At 38.4% G+C, this 8,062-nt stretch overlaps 1 long non-coding RNA gene across 3 annotated transcripts; it reads left to right on the top strand.

Moving 5' to 3' along the window:
* The first annotated feature begins 2,216 nt into the window (after positions 1-2,216).
* Positions 2,217-4,418, top strand: LOC105007885. 3 transcript variants are annotated; one of them, XR_002196571.1, is made up of 4 exons: positions 2,217-2,677; positions 2,814-2,990; positions 3,462-3,527; positions 4,086-4,418. It is a non-coding gene; the product is annotated as an uncharacterized LOC105007885 (long non-coding RNA). The 3 variants fall into 3 exon arrangements; XR_827594.3 differs by adding an exon at positions 3,265-3,347 and having other exon boundaries at positions 2,224-2,990; XR_827593.3 differs by having other exon boundaries at positions 2,251-2,990.
* Positions 4,419-8,062: the final 3,644 nt, after the last annotated feature.

Raw genomic sequence — 8,062 nt, 5'->3', positions numbered from 1 at the left:
AAAATGTAGTTTTTAACCATTTACAGACCTCCACGATATTCTGCAAATTGTTTTGATGATTTTACTGAACTACTCTTTGTTATAATCAGTTGATTATAACCTGTTTATTATTACAGGGGATTTTAACATCCACATTGATAATAATACAGACAATAATGCCAAATACCTTTTTCCACTACTTGACACTTTTGATCTCACTCAACATGTGAAAGAGCGTACACACATGAGGCCACATTCTTGATCTTATTATCTCTAAAGGTCATGATATTTCCTCTGTCATGGGTAAAGACTTGGCCCTGTCTGATCATTTCTGTGTCTTTTCTGAATCACTGATCACCCCGGATGTTCAAGTAAACTCTGTTTCTGTTAAGAGAAGTTACATTAATGAGAGTACCAATGTTCAGTTTATGGAATCCATAGCTATCTCTCCAACAATAAGTGTTGAGTCAGTTGATGTACTCCTGGATCATTTTAATGCCAAAATATTGAATGTCATGGATCGTGTTGCACCGGTAAAGGTAAAGAAAACTATTAGCAAACAGAAAACACCATGGAGAACCACCATGATGGCTTCTGAGCTCACCAAAGTACTGACATGGCCCTGATAAAAGTTTTAAATGATACAGCTGAATACTGATTCTGATAAAATAACAGTTCTGGTTATATTAGATCTCTGTGCAGCATTTGAACACTTCTATATAGGTTGGATAATTGGGTAGGACTCTCTGGGACAGTCCTTAATTGGTTTAGATGTTATCTAAATGGTGACAAAGAGTCACTTTGTCACCATTGGTAGTCATGAACCACTCGATCCATGAATCATGAAACATGCAGAGTTCCCCTGGGATCAGTTCTCGGACCACTTTTGTTCAATCTCTATTTGCTACCTCTGGGCCAAATTCAACAGAACAACAACATTAACTACCATAGCTATGTAAAGAGCTGCATTCTCGGGCCCTAAAAACAGGGACCAAGTGTGTAATATTGGTGTTCTGATAGACTCACATTTAACAGTCATATCAAAGCGGTCACCCAAACAGCATTCTATCATCTTAAAAATATAGCCAGAATCAAAGGCTTGGTGTCCCAAAAAGACCAAGAGAAGCTCATCCATGCTTTTATCTCTAGTAGGGTTGACTACTGTAATGGCTTCTTAACTGGACTCCTGAAAAAGACTATGATACAGCTGCAGCTCATTCAGAATGCTGCTGCCAGAATGTTAACCAGGACTAAGAGAACAGAGCACATCACTCCGGTTCTTTTCCAGTCAGTTAGAGAATAGATTTTAAAGTGGTGCTTTTAGTTTATAAATCTCTGAATGGTTTAGGCCCCGAATACATTTCTGATTTGTTTGCAGAATATAAACTGAGCAGGGCTCTTAGATCCATGAATACAGGTCAACTAATAGAGCCCAGGGTCCAAACTAAACATGGTCAAACTGCGTTTAGCAGCTGCACACAACTGGAATAATCTACCAGAAGATCTTAGATGTGCCCCAAACGTATACATTTTTAAATCCAGGTTAAAAACACTTTTCACACACCTATGACTGAGCACCTAAACTAAACCGCACAATTTAGCCTTACAGCTTTTATTGCTTCTTGTGTTTTTATTCCGTTTTTATTCTATTTATTTTTTCTTATTCTATGTTTTCTTATTATGATGTTGTTTTGATGTTTTCATTTGAGTATTTGTTTTTATGCTATTGTATTTTTATGTATTCTTTTCTTTTTCTTTGTAATGCACATTGAATTGCCTCTATGTATGAATTGTGTAATACAAATACATGTCTTCACAAATACATGTGAAGTGTCTTGAGAAGGAAAGACAAGGGATACCGGCCTGTAGTTTTTAACATCAGAGGGGTGAAGTGCTGGTTTCATTAATAGGTGAGTTATTCTGGCAATCTTGAAGTCTGCTGGGACACAACCAGCAGACTTTGAGATACTTGAGTTGATGCGGGAGTTGATGAATAGGAGAAAGTGTCTTGAGATGATCAGGATAAGGGAGGAGGAAATACGGTCAAGAGGACACTATGTTTGGTGAACAGTCATCACTGGCTGCAGGATATCGTCCTTTTAAACATAGGGATAAGGTGGTTACTGCAGGTAAGGAGAGGTGGGAGAAGAGTTTCCTGGGGTTAGAGGAAGAGCCCTGGAAATGAAAGTGATTAAAGGTGGTTGTAGCAGCAGATAGGAAGGAAGTGAAGGTAGCAAGTAGGAATTGGAAGATCATTCAGATGTTTTGCGGATCATTCAGATGTTTTGTACCACCTGGTACCCAGAAGCTGTCACTCTCCACCTGGTAACCTCCAAGACCATCACAAAGGAGATGATCCTGTTGTGCAGCCACAGAAACTCATCACCAATCAGGGCGAGCCCTTCGTCTTCAGGCTAAAGAAGGACCTCTGTCGGCTACTCTAGGTGCAACACCTGCGCACCTCCGTCTACCTCCTCCAGATTGTAGAATTCAAACAGACCCTGAAGAGGATGCTGCGGCAGGTTATAGCAGAGATCAGCCGCACGTGGGACCTAATAATCCTGAATGTGCTGTTTTCGGAGTGTGAAATCCCCCAGACCCCCACCGGTTTCTTTCTTCTGTAAAGACATCTTAATGAAAGTGGCATTGTAGAGCTTCAGTGGAAAGATACTTATTATTGACCTACAAGTGAAGATGGGTATTTTCAGACATGGCTATTTCTAGATTCAACTTACTTTTATCTTAATTTGTATGTTCTCCGACATTTCACATGCTGATAGTTGATGATGGTCCTGTCTCAATTTGCATAATATCCATACTATGGTATATTTCAGATAACGATCAGCATGCCCCAAACAATAGTGGTTTACTATTGTCCAGTACTATTGCACAAGTGGATTTTCGAAGTATGTAACCGTCTATGCTTTTTGAGGAAATATTGCCCACAACCACTTGTGCAATGAAAGAGGAGAGCTTTGTGACAATTCTCCCGACTTTGAGAGTTTTCAAAAGTAAGTACCTTAAAGTTAATTTATAGTCAACTCAGTTATCGTCACTTAAGTTTGATAGCTATTTCATCAAAGTAATTCACTTATAAAAGAAAAACAAAAGTTGTTGTGCCATGAATTGTAGCACGCTAGCTAGGTTAGCCTTATTTGCTAGTTTAGGAGCATTATAGTAGGTGCTGATGTCAACAGTATCTAGCTAGTTGTAGCGTGGATGCTAATTGTAGTGGAATTCAACCTGTCATAAAAATACTAATATATAAAATATACTACATTATAGGGTCAGAAGAAGACACAGGATGCCTAATTACCTGGCCTACCACTAAAGGTTTCTTCTTTACAGGAAAAAAGGCACTATCAAAGGTTTTTGTAATGTTCGATTGCAGCTGTCATAACTTGATGCTCCTAATTGGATCTAGCTACTCACTGTTTATTGTATGTACATTGCTTATAGTGGATGTTCTTCTGTGATCTTAGGAACATTCATTCTTGAAAGCTGGAATTCTTGGAGCTTGTTGGGTCAAAGCAATTGTGGGAGTGAATGTAAGTAAATAGAAATTACTTATATTCACTGATTGTATTACTGAAATATGTGTCCATTTGATGCTTTGTTTTGTCTATAACTGTCTGTACCAGTTACAGGACCTTAAGTCTCTACTGTCAGGATTTAGAACAGAAGGAGGAGAATCCACAACATCATCCTAGAAGTGGTAGGGGGTGATGAATGCAGCATTAGAATGTTAGCCTTCCATGACCCAATCAGTGCTTATCCAGTCTTGAGAGTAGGAGAGAGGCAGAGGCCAGGCAGATAGATGAAGAGCAGTCTAGCAAGATGGAGGAGCAAGAGAAGCCAGCAATAGAGGAAAAGTGGGCAGAACAGTCCAGGAAGAGAGTGGAAGAAGCCCAGAGGAGGAAGAAGCCAGGAGGAGAGAGGAAGAGTATAAGAGAGAGGCTGCTAGAAGAGAATAAATATTCCTTGCACTAATGGAGGCCCCTGTAAAGAAAAGAAAAACACCTTTTTAAGGAATTGTGTCTGGCTTAAATATCTGTTTGAATTATGTTTTTATTGTATTAATAATTAACTCAGATGTATTGATTCAGACAGCACAGGCTCCATTCACTGCTGTGGGCTTTATCGGGATGTGACAGCCAACGATGGATGGGACTGCATGAAAGACAGTTGAGCATGCCAGTCTGGCAAACCCTGTGCCCACCTACTCTACTTCCTCACACTCTGGGAGACAAACAACTTTTTTAACAGCCCTACTGACCATGTGCACAAACGTGTGTAATGTGGACCTAGGCAAGCAGCCAACACTTGATAGGATGCAGTATGAACCAAGAAGTACAGGAACACAAGGACCTCCACCTCCTTGTACCACCCATGCCGCGGTCACTTCCACTATGGATGCCTTAGTCAGTGGCAGGTCAGAACAGAGATCAATGTGTCCATCAAAGCCTCAGGATGGGTACAGTTGGGTTGATGTGGCAGTGGGAGGTGGGGTTGCCAGGCTAGAAAACACATAAATAACAAGCTCCAGTCCAGTCATGCAAGAGTTCTCTCTCTCCTTTTCCATATAAAATATTTAATTTGAATATATAATACTAAGTAAATACTGCTTTACACTAACTAAATACTTCAGTCAAGAATATTAATGATCAGATGAGAATGTTTAATTGTATTCACTGTTTTAATCTGCAAAACATAGTGGAGTCCACACAACTTAAGGCAACGACACTTAAGCCAAGAACAGGCAATGGCAACGTAATAAATGCATACAGGGTTTAGATTACTTACAGCATTATGGAGAGAATCATCAGTAGAGCCCTCCAGACCATGGACCAGAAACTGACAGCTCTTCAACAATGTGCAGCTTCAGTTTTTGCCAAAATGGTAGGCATTTGATGTTTGACGATTTAGCTCAATGTTGGCTAGCTAAATATTCAAACTTGGCTGGGTTTTAATATGTATCAAACTGATCTAATGTATCTCCCAATACTGGCTAATTAATTACTTAACAGTACATACTTCAAGATCACTGCAGTACGTAGTATTCTGAATGCAAATGAAGGCAGGCCTATGGGAGTTTGGTATGTGTGTCACCATTGAAACCACCATTTTTACACCAGTAAAACAGCATAGATGACCATTTAGAGATGAAATGTATCAGTTTGTTTGATCAGTGTTTGTGCGTCATGTGCATTCATTGAAGAGTAATGTTACTGAAATAAAAGTGAAATATATTTTGTAATCTAATCCAATATGTTTCCTGGATGTATTGCACCCAATACTAAAATGGCTGAACCACTTGTGGTTATTCTCTTAATACTGGCAGAATGGTATAAACATTCCTACTCTAGATGCATGTAATTTATTTATAAAGGAATGCATATTGAGAACTGGTTCTACTTTACAAGTGTGCCCTGATGATACATTGTAATAAATAAATAAAATAAAAAACATTAAAAACATTACATTTAAAATGAAACCACAATAGTACATAGCAATAGAATCCAGATGATAGTAAGTATTAGAAAGACTGACATGTCACATATGTAATAAGTAATTGGATTATATTGGATTAGTTTATAAAATGTAGGTCCCTCTGTTGGCCAATGAGATCATATTTTTGTAAAACAGGCTTAGACATTGAGGCAGAGCTATCATAATTAGCAATAGACTTAGCACTTGACCATGGTAAAGCCCTGCATATATGTGCCTCTGTGTGACTGTATGAAGATTCAAACTTCATATGTTTCTAATTTGGCCTATTCATGTTTTGTAACCTCAAAGAGAGTTAGTTCCTATGACTGTTATCATAGTGCAAGGTTATCCTGCTGGTGGTTCTGAAATTATGTCTTTGTGAGAAACTGTTAAGTATTATCAAAGAAAGTCATTTTCTTGATAAGACAAAGGTCGCATTCTGTTTTTATATCACCAACATTGAGGTTATGGTTAAATTCGTCATCGGAATGTAACCACATATGGTTTGTTGGCCTATTTAAACTCTACAATCAAGTTGCTGTAATACGTGAAGTTAGAATCCATAAATATTTACTGCAAGGCATATTATGAAACCATGCAATTTTTTCCCATACCCTCTGACTTGTCTGCTTGATTTCTACACTGTTACGTCTGCTCTTTACCAATAACTGAACTTCCTGGAATCTCACTGAAAGGCAACCTTATAACTAGAATAAGTTTCAATCAGTTTTAGTTCTGGTTGCAGATGATATGAAGTGTTGGATGTCCCACTTAAGTCTGGTTTTGCATTCAGAATGACTGCCAGTGTTGGGATGACTAACATGGTCACACAGAAAGTTCAGTGTCTGATGACTAATCTATATGATAATACTGAGGCAGCTGTAATGTCACAGGAGTAACCAACCTCAAGTTTCAGCAAGCCCCCTATTCATATCAGCCCCTGTACACACATACAGTATGATTGTTTTGCATGCCATGATTGTAGGTTTGATGATAATATAACAAAATTCCAATGCATTCTGCAAGGAGTGCTACAGTGCTAACATAAAAATACTCTGTCTCAAAGAAACATATAAATCTTTACAATAAAGTATTCACTCACAAGTGTGATTTGCACTGGTTAATACAATCAAGAAAGAAACACTGAAACTGAAGCTAGTTCCAACATGCTCTTCAAAAGGTTAAATAACCCTTTAAAGAAGGTTTTTGGGGTGGATTTTTCAGGGGTTAGGTTCTTTCAATGGTTCGTTGTGGAACAATTAAAAGGAGTTACTTAAAATAGGCTTACACATTTTTATTTGTAAATATGTAGGGGTTCCAATGTGTATAAAACTGTAATTTTTTTACAGTGTAGGGTCTGATAAAAAATAGTAGTATTATTTCTTCTCACTTTCATCTCATTTGTATTTAGTTTCTTGCTTTGTCAAGCAGAAAGCTGCAAGTAAAGCTGTTGTGTGGTTTGCTTCTATTCTATGCATATGACCATTCAACTTGAATGTTAGTGGTGAGCATGTAGTAACATTTCTTCCTGCTGACTGGTTAGTGTGTTTAAAAGTATCAGACACTGCATGCTCCCAGCTACTACTAAAGCAATGCAACTGACATTACCCCACCCTTATTTAGACATCATTGGTTAGTGCAATTAGCCTCTGTGTAGATACAGCTTAGCTTAGTTTGGAAGCTTAACAGTTTCCATCATAAAATGGATGACAATTTAGCATGCTTGCAAACTGTCAGAGGCATAATGTTACCCTTATCAATGTCGTAAAGAGGCAAGTGGACCGGCGGTGGAGCGATGCCCCTGAATACCGCCCAGTGGGCAAGGTGTGGTTCTCTACAAGGCACGGCAAATCCACTCCTTCTCCAGCATTACAGATGACCCCAGGTGGTCCGTCAGGTCATTGTCCTGAGTTATTGTCAATACAAATTTTACATGTCATAATACAACCCCATTTCCATAAAAGTTGGGACGCTATGTAAAATGCAAATAAAAACAGAATGCAATGATGTACAAATCATTTCATCCAAGTATTTAATTGAAAATCGTCCAAAGACAACATGTTGAACCAGAGAAATGTTATTGTTTTTGGAAAAATACATGCCCATTTTGAATTTGATGCCAGCAACATAGTTGGGACAGGGGCCTGTTGATAACTGTGTTGCATTTCTCATTTGTATATTGTATAATAACAGTAAACTTAGTGCAGTACCTTCTTTTATGCACTGTACACCTAGAAAAAGAGAATCATTTCCATTATTGTCAACTACACAAAATAAGAGTGTAGTTTGTGACATCTTGAAATTTAAGTAGCTAACAACATTCTTGTCTAAAACCTACTATAAACACAGCTAATTACACACACTAAGACATGTCAGTAGAGGAAAGCAGAGGCATTAAAGTAACCCATATCCTGTTTGTTGCATGCATTTTATTTTGGTTACTGCCATGACTTTCACCACTAAAATATATGCTGACTCCAGCCACACCACAACCCTGATCCAGTTTGGCATTGTATACAGTCAGTTGATAAAAGTGGGAGGATTTGTGCCAGGTTTTGGTGAGGTGGCGGAGGGGGTGGCTGCTGGGATCTCA

This window comes from Esox lucius, chromosome 1, assembly GCF_011004845.1.
Source record: "Esox lucius isolate fEsoLuc1 chromosome 1, fEsoLuc1.pri, whole genome shotgun sequence".
NCBI lineage: Eukaryota > Metazoa > Chordata > Actinopteri > Esociformes > Esocidae > Esox > Esox lucius.
This window is presented reverse-complemented; position numbering and strand designations above follow the sequence as displayed.